Source organism: Sorex araneus, chromosome 5 (assembly GCF_027595985.1).
Source record: "Sorex araneus isolate mSorAra2 chromosome 5, mSorAra2.pri, whole genome shotgun sequence".
NCBI classification, from domain to species: Eukaryota; Metazoa; Chordata; class Mammalia; order Eulipotyphla; family Soricidae; genus Sorex; species Sorex araneus.
The window spans coordinates 171,276,826-171,287,494 of NC_073306.1; the positions used below are offsets into that span (position 1 = coordinate 171,276,826).

The 10,669-nt window shown below is 38.0% G+C and overlaps 1 non-coding gene across 1 annotated transcript; it reads left to right on the top strand.

Moving 5' to 3' along the window:
• Window positions 1-852: 852 nt before the first annotated feature.
• Window positions 853-957, top strand: LOC129405262 (U6 spliceosomal RNA). Its single transcript, XR_008630443.1, has one exon. It is a non-coding gene; the product is annotated as a U6 spliceosomal RNA (small nuclear RNA).
• The last annotated feature ends 9,712 nt before the right edge of the window (window positions 958-10,669 follow it).

Below are 10,669 nucleotides of genomic sequence, written 5' to 3' on the forward strand. Positions count from 1 at the left end.
TAATTAAAAAAAATTTTTTTTTTGCTTTTTTTGGGTCACAGCCAGCAATGCTCAGGGGTTACTCCTGGCTTTGCACTCAGGAATTACTCCTGGAATTGTTTGTGGGGACCATAAGGATGCTGGGAATTGAACCCAGGTCAGCCGCGTGCAAGGTAAATGCCCTACCCACTATACTATGGTTCCAGCCCCCTGACAAGCCCCATTTTTATTGATCTTGTTTGATTCACTTGTGACAGTGTCTCGTCGAACTCAGATATATTTGATTGACCCAATTATTGCCAACTTATATAAAAGGATAGGACTCAGAAGTAGTCAGATAGAAGAACTCAACAAGAAAAGACCTGGGGAAAGAGCTGGGGTGTCCAGGTCTTCTCTGAGTGCTCACCGACCCGGGAGCTTTGGGAGTTTTATGATGGCTATCTACATTTTTTATTTGTTTTGTTTCGTTTTGCTTTAAAAAACAAAACAATTTTGCCCCTTCTCTCCTTTCTGTCCCCTGAAAATGTAGAAGGATTCTGTGGAGTTGGGAAGTGCTGAAATAGACTGGCCCAAGGCCTGCAGTTTGGAGGGTATGAAAACCTGTCCCAGGAGAGGTTGCTTCTAATGGGGTCAAAGCAGAACCTTAAGAACAACTTCTGCTTAAAAAGCACAAGTCCCAAATAGGCAGTAGAACCTGCTGGATTCCGAGCTCCTGTGGACTTGATTACTAGAGTGAAACACACAGCTTTGATGACATTTCTCACCATTTTCTGTACATGTGATGTAAGTATATTATATGTTCTATAATTGTGCATATTTGAGTTCTCCCTCTTGAATATAGGAGTTTCCTTTTTGAAAGTCTAGACTATATATAAGATATTCGGCAGCACATATGCTAAAATTGGAATGATACAGAGAATATTAGCATGGCCCCTGCGCAAGAGTGACATGCAAATTCACGAAGCATTCCATATTTTTGGATTGGAGCGATAGGACATTTGCCTTGCACACAGCCGACCCATGTTTGATTCCTCCATCTCTCTCGAAGAGTCCAGCAAGCTACCCAGAGTATCCCACCCGCATGGCAGAGCCTGGAAAGCTACCTGTGCGTATTCAATATGCCAAAGACAGTAACAACAAGTATCACAATGGAAACATTACTGGTGCCCGCTCAAGCAAATAGATGAACAACAGGAAGACAGTGCTACAGTGCGACAGTGCTACCACTCTCTCTTCTCTTTCTCTCTCCTTTCTCTTTCTCTGCAGTACATGAAACCAGACCCTTCTCTTTCTTTGAAGACTTTGTCCAGTTTTTGCAGGTGGATATCCCTCCCAATGAAAATTGTTTCATTGCCCTCTTCCCTAGTTGGTTGTCCTTTCCCTACGACACAGTGCACAGGCATGATTGGTTAAATCACTGGTGAGTGTTCCACCTTTGTAAACCTCTCCATGCCTCAGAGGTCTAAAGGGGGACTGAAAATCCTAATCTTCTAATCAACCAAAGGGCTGGTTTACTGGCAATCAAATCCCATCTCTAGGTGGGTTTCAAATGTCACCTTATTAACATAACAAAAGACAAAGTTATCTTTCTCAGTAGAAATTCCAAGGATTTTAGGGGATTTATTCTGAGAAAGGAGACTGAGACCAAATGTATATTTCTAATTATAATTCACAGAATCACAATATCCACCCACATAGGAGAGGCCCATCATCAATTCAAATGCTAATCTCTTCCAGGAATATCTCACTGACACAGGCAGAAATAACATTTACCGCTCTCTGGGCATCCCTTAGTTCAGTTGAGTTGACACATAAAATTAGCTGTCACAAACCAGGTAAGAGTTTATTCTAACAAAGCAAGATTAGTTTAGCATTTAAAAATCAAAGCAATTTACTTTATTAGCAAGAGAAAAAAAAACTTTAAAAGAGGCAGAAAAATTAATTTGACAAAGATCACACTGATGCTTAATTAAAATTTTTGGAAAATAGGAAATAGAAGAGAACTTTTTCAGTCAGAAGAAGGGTGCCTTTAGGCATAAGGGAATCAAGTCATAGCACTCTGCATTCTTCAGAGGCTGGACAAATAATCAGATAAGCATCATATAAATGGATAAGAGAAAAGGTAAAAAGGAAGCTTATTAATCACATATAAACTTCTGTGTACATTTGTGAGTATAAAACTGAGTAACTCACCCAGATGACTTCAGGTGCCATCCTTAAATTGCTCAGCTAAGAATAGGAATTTGGGAAGTAGAGAGGTTAGTTAGGAACCTTATCAGGGAAGGCAAGTAAACAAAGGTCTGCAATTTCAGGTTCTGCCTTTCCCACGGAGAGAGATAAGGAGATCAGGTTTCCCTGCTACAGAGGAGGACCCCTTAAGAGTCAGTACTTCCTTTACATGTGCTTTTTTTTTTTTTCCAAAGGCAATTTCTATCTAGCCTTCATACTCCTCTCTCATTAAATCATCCTTCTCCAAAGACATATTCTGGGTGGTACATCTTTGCCCCCCTACAGTCTCACCTTTGGAACTTCTCAAGAAATTCCACAATCCCAGAAGTTGATTTGTTTAACTGTAGCACTATTGCACTGTCCTTGAGTTCATCAATTTGCTCCAGCGGGCACCAGTAATGTCTCCATTGTGAGACTTGTTGTTACTGTTTTTGGAATATTGAACATGCCACGGGTAGCTTGCCAGGCTCTGCCGTGCCGGCAGGATACTCTCGGTAGCTTGCTGAGCTCTCTGAAAGGGACGGAGGAATCAAACCCAGGTCAGCCGTGTGCAAGGCAAACAAACACCCTACTCACTGTGCTATCGCTGTAGTACATTTGTTTAACTATGTTATAGAATCTGTCTCTCACTTAACAATAGAATCAGTCTAATTAAATTGTTGTATCCAATGTCTGGCAGTGATCTGAAGATAGATCCCAAAAGCAAACCTATTTTATTAGACAAATAATAAAGTGGTAGGTATCTCTATATAAATGAAAGAAAACCAAAGGTTAAAGATAGAAGCAAACCAGAACTCCAAGAAGAAATTCTATAGCCAACTTGTGGAGAAGCTTGTTAGCTATTGAGATGGAAGCACTTTCAGCTGCCAGATTCTCCTGTGTTTTCTCTGACAACATCAGGTATTCAGAAAACAACACCAGGGGCCAGAGCCGTAGCACGGCGAGTAGTGCGTTTACCTTGCACATAGCAGACTCGGGTTTGATCCTGGCATCCCATATGGTCCCCCAAGCACCGCCATGAGTAATTCCTGAGTGCAGAGCCAGGAGTAACCCCTGAGCATCGCTGCGTATGACCCAAAAAGCAAAAACAAACAAACAAACAAACAAACAAACCCCAACAACACCAGTACATGTCTCTGCACATGGTTGTTTTAGTGAGATCTTTTTGTGGAGTTCACCATCTCTGGCTTGTATGGCTTCAGAAAAATTACAGTCTCACTTTTCTACTAACTCATGGCAGCAAGATAGAGAAAATAACTGGATACACTTGCTGGGAAGCTTCTAGTCAGATGTAAGAAAAATTAGAAATCCAGTCAAATTCATAAGTAAAAAACCAAAGCCTCAAAACTAAAAAAGAACTAGATTATCTGATGTCTATGAAAATGATGCTAAAACATATTTTTCTCTCCAATTTTACCTTAATTCTACCAAATAATTATAGTCAAGGTAATTCCTTTACAATTTAATTCCTGTTCCAATTGATTTGACCAGTTATTTGCATCTGCACAATAAGAGCAGGGAGGGATAACCACATAAACACTTTTAGTTTGCTCTGCTGGAATCACCAGCTCAAGTGGATCTCTTGTAAACAGTAGAAGGTCAATGAAGGGATCAAGAGTAACCCATGCGAGACTTGGACAGAAACACAATACTAGTAAAATATTTCAATGACTGTATGTGACTATTAAAGAAATAGATAACACAAATAAATGGAAAAAAATTATGTGGTTACAGATGGAAAGAATTAGCATTGTTAAAGTGAGTAGTATAAAGATCACTGTGATCCATATTAAAATAAAATGGTATTATTCAAAACATAGAGTAATACAGCTAAAAGTTGTATGGACACACAAAACCCCTGAATAGCTAAAGCAGTACTAAGGAAAAAAGAAGATAGGAGACATTACTATACAAGACATACAAAAAGAAGATAGGGGACATTATTTAAACTATAATGTAAACTACTGTAATCAAAGCATTGTGGTACTCAAATAAATGCAGACATTCAGACCAATGGAATAGAATCAATAGCCCAGAAATAACCGGTAGGTATATGGACTGTTAATTCATAACAAAGAAAGCAAGAATCTAAAATGGAAAAAGGAAAGTCTCGTCAACATATGATAAAAACTGATTATCCACGTTAAAAGAAAGAAATTATACTACTAATTCATACCATACATAAATGTTTACTCAAAAAATGGATTAAAGACCTTGATGTGAGACCAAATCCATAAAACATGGAAGGAAAGAGGCAGGATACCCCATGACATTGACTTCAGGTACAGGGAAAAGGAAAAGAAGGATCTGAAGCAATTTAGAAATACAATGGAGCAAAGTGCTTTATCTTTCAAAGTCTTAGAATTATCCTTGGCTCTGCCCTCTGTGAACCAGCCTTGACACTTTGAGTCATACTCTTCATAAAATATGGCACGTTTGTTTCTTGCAGATAGAATTGTCAAAGTCCTACCGTTCTCTGTGAATGCTCATATGGTTTCCTTAAAAGCTTAGTGGGTCTCTTTTGCATGTCACAGGAATTAACTCCGTTAGGAAAGAGCATCCTCCACTATATTGTCTGATACCCATTCCTATTCTTGATTTTTGGTGATATGGTTGAAAAAATTTGTGATTCACCCACTTCACTATAGCACTGTCATCCCGTTGCTCATTGATTTGATAGAGCGGCACCAGTAACATCTCCATGTGAGACTTGTTGGTACTGTTTTTGGCATATTGAACACACCACGGGTAGCTTGCCAGGCTCTGCCGTGAGGGTGAGATACTCTCGGTAGCTTGCCGGGCTCTCTGAGAGGGGTGGAGGAATCAAACCCAGGTTGCCGCAAGCAAGGCAAATGCCCTACCCGATGTGCTATAGCTCAGCCCCTTCACCCACTTAGTCTCACATAAATTAAACATTTATTTGATTTGCAGTCATCTCTTCTTCAGACTTCTTTTCATTAGCAAAAGTTGTCTTGGTCCATTCTTCCACACTCCATTTTAACTCCAGAGCTTGCTTTCTTGATTGTGAATCTCTGTCTGTCTGTCTCTGTTTCTCTCTTTCCCTTTCTCTGTCTGTCTCTCTCTCTCTTTCTCTGCCTTTCCCTCTCATCACTTATAGTCTGGGTAGGTCAAGAAGTTCCTAAATCACCAAATTATGTTTTCTTAAAAAAATTATGTCTTTTTTGTATTATTTTACAATTACAAAATATTTTGTATTATTTTGCTACTACAAAATATCTTTTTTTTTACTTTATGTCTTTTTATACTATTTTACTAATCAAGTACTTGCCATTATTTTACTGACAAGCTCCCCGTGGCGTATTCGATATGCCAAAACCAGTAACAATGATGGGTCTCATTCCCCTGGCCCTAAAAGAGCCTCCAATGCACCATTAGAAACGACAAGTAAAGAGAGGCTGCTAAAATCTCAGGGCTAGGATGAATGGAGACATTACTGGTGCCTGCTCTAGCGAATCGATGAATGACGGGTTAACAGTGATACAGCGATACTAATCATATTATTTTACTAATTAAAAAAAACAAGTTGCCCCTCCAATGCTTGCGTGGAGAGCTCCTCAGGTAAAATAGAATTTTCTCCTTTACTAGTTCTGCTTGTCGTAGAAGAGTAGGATGGAATTTCCGCCATATATAGCAAAGATCCCCTTTCCTCTCGTTTCAAATAACGCATTTTCCAGAGTCCTCATCCACAGTGTCATAGAAGTCCAGATTCCTGTAGCAATCTCTTTGTGACAATCTAAATCTTCACAAGGCAATTCACATTTGCTCTACCATCATTCTCATTTCCTATGAACCTCACTGGTAGAATCTTTAAGACCCATATTTCTATTAGCAGTCTGTTAAAGTAATCTAGGTTTTTGTCATGAAACTCAACTTTTTTTCCCAGCCTCTTTCCACTGCCCAATTCCAAAGCCACTTCCATATATTTAGACATTTGTTACAGCAGCTTCTCTACTTCCCAGTGTCTTAGTTTTCTAAGACTACTACCGCAGATCAACTCAACTTTGCTGACTTACAACCACACTGATTGTCTAAAAGATCCTTTAAGCTCTGTGGATCTCACAGATTTTTTAGTTCTGTGAGTCGCATGGATGCCAGGAATTAAAGAACAAAACTATATTTCCTTCTGAGTCTCAAAAAACTAAATAAAAAATATAAGCATATTTCTATAATAATTACACAACAAAAATCTTATCTATACTTTATTCATAATAATACAAAAATGGAAAAATCTAAATATTCATTAATAGTAGAACAGAAAATACCGGTAGTATAGAAATACTGCAACATAACAAAAAGAAAACTACCAAAGATGTAGAAATCTGAATAAGCCATATAAAAAAGATAAAAAGATAAAGAATGCACTAGATTATTCTATTTAAATTTTATTTAAATATTCTATTTAAACTTTATTTAAATTCCATTTAAATAAAGTTCTATAACTGGTAAGAATTAAGGAGAAGGAGAAGGGGGAACCCCTTCTCCTGGAAAAGGAAAAGGGGGAACTTTCTAGAATAATGCAAATGTTTTATACTTTGATAATGATTTGGGTACACAAATAGAGGTGCCTGTGAAAACTTACAAGTAAAATACTTACGGTTTGTATATTTCAATGTACATAATTTTCACCCAAAACCCCCTAAGAACTATAAATAAACATAGAACTCTAGATAATTATATGCATGCTAAAGTATTTAGAAAAGAGTTACTAATGTTTGCAGCTTTCTTAGATTTTTATTGAAAAATAACACCAGGAACCTAGGGAAATAGCTCCTACTGGGTACGAAAGTCCTGATTGTAGAGGCCTGCCCTGAGTACCAAGGGCTGGGGTCCTAAAATATAAATTAAAAATAGATAAGCTGAACTTACAAAAGGCTAGAAGGTGAACAGATTGATAGTTACGTAGTGAAGCAGATATATATAAAATATATCATATTGCATACTCTGAAGTGGTTGTCTGGTATTTACTGTAAAACTCTTTTAAACTCAAAACTTACAAAGACCTTTCCAGGGGACTGGAGCAATAGCACAGCGGGTAGGGTGTTTTCCTTGCATGCGGCCAACCCGGGTTCGATTCCCAGCATCCCATATGGTCCCCTGAGCACCGCCAGGAGTCATTCCCGAGTGCATGAGCCAGGAGTAAACCCTGTGCATCACCGGGTGTGACCCAAAAAAGAAAAGAAAAAAAATACCTCTCCATATATTACTGCTCCAGTCTGACACATCTTCCTAATTCCTCCACATAATATGCCACTTATAAAAAAAACTTCAAAGGCCTCTCCAAGCTAGTCTGAAATTTTGGAGAGATCAGGTATTTAGAAAACAACATCTGTCCCTGGTATGACAAATACTAAATATTTAGCGTCTTTATGTAAAATCATTAATGTTAGCAATATATTTAGAAAATTTCTGGGGCTGAAAATTGTGTAGCTGGCTAAATAAGAACAGCTTTGTTACTTAAACAATAAGTTATGAAAAAAGAAAGCCATAAATAGAGACATAACTTTTAAAAATTGTGCTAATACTTGAAAATTTTAAATACCATAGCAGATCTCTAACACTGTCTGTGTATATTCTTTTGCCCTCCAAGTTTGATTTCTTACTAATTAGCAATAAGGAAAAAGCTTCTACAGTGAGATTAGATTTTTTAACTATCATAACTATGAACTCTTCATAGTCTTACTATAATTTTTAAAGTTCCTCAATTGCTAAACAGCTCCTAATATGAAATAGCTCAAGGTTGATTAAAAGCCGTATTTAATTTTCATTCTCACAAATGAAATTATACTCTACTTTCAAAATGAATGTGCTATAAACTAAAAAGGTGCTTGCATTTGCAAAGCACTTTACCAAATGTGAAACATAAATGGTTATTAATTAGAGTAAGTCATTGTTCGACACTTTCTTTATTCTGTTCCATTTAGACCCTAAAATTTATTGCTTTCCAATTACACAATTTATAGGAGGGAGTATGGGGGCTTTTTTTCCCTGCTAAAACACTCCCTGTGATTTGAAAGGTAGAGGGAGGGAGACAAGATGGACTAATAGGCCACTCTCTCTTCCAGCAAATGCTGGAACAGATGAATACTGCCAGAAGCTAATGGCATCTGAAAGGACCACCCATTGAAGAATGTGTAAGTCATTTTTTTTGAACCCTTTCTCCCTTCTTGATGATGGCAAAGACTATCAAAGAGACATTGTAACATCATGATATCTCCTGACAAATCTGATTCCTGTAAGAATGCTAGCTATATCATCAGTGGTGATGAAAGATACCTCATTGAATTTCATCAATGTAATTCTGCACTGATTCAACCAGGACGGCTGCTGGACTGCACATGGAAGATGGGTGTAATGAAAGGAGTCATGGATGATGAATGAATGAATGAATGAATGAGGGCAATAAAGTCAGTAACAATGTTAAAAATCAGCTTTCCAAAAGTAGGAGGTGGGAAGGTGGTAATGGATGCAGCCTAATATGTTTAGGATGTCAAAATGCTCTCGGGGCCAGTGACCTCCAACGGGGCCCCTTCCTCTACTCCTTTAGAGGCATCCACTCCTACTCATTCTCCATGGCTGCAAGTACTAATGATGATTTAAGAGGACGCAAGCTTTCCAGAACACTAGATTGCATTTGAGTACCATCACTTCATATTCACATTTGCTGGGTTCCTCTTCCATATAGGCACTGCGGGACATTGACAGACATCAAGGGGGAGGGAGGGCGGAAAGGAATAATAAGAGACGCTCTTCCCTAAGAAGTTGACCATTTGATTTGAGTTGACCAACATATAATCTGTGCTCTGAAACTTTGGGGACTTGGCTTTCTCAAGTATGCTATTTTGTGGTGACTTGCTTGAACTGGAATTTTAAAACGTTTACCTGATTGTCATGTGTCTTCATCTCTTTTCTGTTCAGTTTCTCTCACTCTTTTTACTCCATCATGCTATTGGTGTATTAGAAAAACTAGATTGTTTGCCCCATGGTACATCCTTTATCTTACATTTTCTGGTTTCCCCCCTTGTAGTATCATTTACCTTATTTCTTTAGACTTTATTTGGGAGTTACCTATAATTTACAATTCCTGTAAATTGGAAGTTAGATCTAGGGATTGATAAGCATCAGTTTCATAGTTTTGCAAGAATATTTTGCAAGAGTGCTAGGCACTTGTATCACATTATGAGATGCACATTGACTGCCTTCCTTCTTGCTAACAGTCCATACCTTTTTAAAAATTTTATTGAAATATCATAGTTTACAATAACAATGAAGTTGTTATTTTATAGTTGCAGAGCTATGATATCAATCTATCACTGTCGTTCATTGTTCTAGCACCATTGTTCGTCAATTTGCCCGAGTGGGCACCAGTAACGTCTCCATTGTGAGACTCGTTGTTACTGTTTTTAGCATATCAAATACACCACGGGTAGCTTGCCAGGCTCCGCCATGAGTGTGGGACACTCTTGGTAGCTTGCCAGGCTCTCTGAGAGGAGTGGAGGAATCAAACCCGGGTTGGCTGCGTGCAAGACAAATGCCCTATCCACTGTGCTATCACTCCAGTCCATTCAATCTTTCACTAGTGATAATTATATCACTAATGTCTCAAGATCATTCCAACATTATCCCATAGTCCCTTCTCCCTCCCCCACAATCTTGTCAGTTTCCAGTTCTATTGATCATCTTTCCAGGTTTTTTTTTTTTTTTTGCTTTGGGGACTATCTAATATCTTTCTTCTCTTCTTTATACTTTGTATATAGGTGGACTCTTCTGGTATTTATCTTTTACTTTCTGAATCATGTTATTTATCATGATACCCTCCAATTCCATGCAGATTGCAAACAAACCACAAGATTGCATCTTTTATCATAGCTAAATAGTATTGCATTGTGTCTATACACCACAACTTTTTATCCCCTCCTATGATGTTGGGCATTTAGATGCTTTCCAGATCTTGTCTATTGTAAGTAGTGCTCTGTTGAACAAAGGTATATATGTATATACGTACATATATGTGTGTGTGTGTGTGTGTGTGTGTTTGATGTTTTTGTGTTTTGTGTTCTTGGGGCAGATTTCCAGAAATGGAATCATAGGGTCTTGTGGAAGTTCCATTTGTAATGTTTTGAGAAATCTCCAAACCATTTTCCTGAGAAACTGAGCTATGTAACAGTCGCACCCATAGTGAATGAGAGTTCCATTTTCAGCACATTTCCCCAACACTTATTTCCAATCTTTTTCATATAGACCCTTTTTGCTGTTATAAGTTGCTATTTCATTGTCATTTTATTTGCATTTCCCTTAAGTCAGTGATGATGAAAATATTCTTCATGTGGTGTTTGTTCATCTTTATGCGTTCTTTAAGAAAGTGTCTGTTCATTTCCTCAGCCCATTTTTTGATGAAGTGTTTGTGTTGGTGATGTTGAGCTTTTATAGTGCTTTATGTATC